Source organism: Anneissia japonica, unplaced genomic scaffold (assembly GCF_011630105.1).
Source record: "Anneissia japonica isolate Jap-2015-1 unplaced genomic scaffold, ASM1163010v1 scaffold288005_len623695_cov211, whole genome shotgun sequence".
In the NCBI taxonomy this organism is placed as follows: domain Eukaryota; kingdom Metazoa; phylum Echinodermata; class Crinoidea; order Comatulida; family Comatulidae; genus Anneissia; species Anneissia japonica.
Genome location: NW_022701263.1, coordinates 272,550 through 273,322, shown reverse-complemented (window position 1 = coordinate 273,322; position 773 = coordinate 272,550).

The following is a 773-nucleotide window of genomic DNA, read 5'->3' as shown; positions in this document are numbered from 1 at the left end:
ATAGTAATATCGATCAGCATAATATGTTTAATTAATTCTGGTTTTAATTCGGACATGCAAACGTGTTTCATTAATCGTTGCGGATTCATCTGCTGTATACCATCCGTTCGCAGTGCTGTACTTTATTTTATTTATTTATTTATTCAACAATATTTCGAGAGGGTGACCCATTCAGCGTGAGCTGATTTTAAGGGGCCCTCGACAATACACGAACATATTTACGAAAAACAAACATCAACAAGTTAAAATATTATTTACAAAAAAAATTTGAGATGATAACATTCTATAAAATACAAAGGGAAAACAATCATTTTAAAAGTAGATAGAAAAAAAGATTAAATTGTACTATTATAAAAGAAATAACTTTTTAATTTAGTTTTAAAATTGGAAAATGTGCTAGAGTTTCTTATAGAGACGTCAAGTGAGTTAAAATATTTGGGACCTTTATATTTAAAAGAATGTTTAAAAAGTTCGCATTGTGGTCTTGGAACGACAAGGTTCCCCCTTGAAATTTGTCTTGTGGACATTTTACCATTTACAGTAATTCTGGCAAGTCCGCGACAGATTTTAGCAGGGGCAAGATTGTTGGAAGCTCGGAAGACCAGGCAGCCAGTTTGAAAATCAGCACGTTGGGAAATAGTAAGAGTGGAGATAGTGTTAAAGAGTTGAATAGTATAGGGGTAGTGTAAGGAATTTGAAGGATGGTCCGAAGGGCTCTGTTTTGCAGTTTTTGAATTTTAGAAATGTGGCTAGGTTTTGAACCCCACACAGTA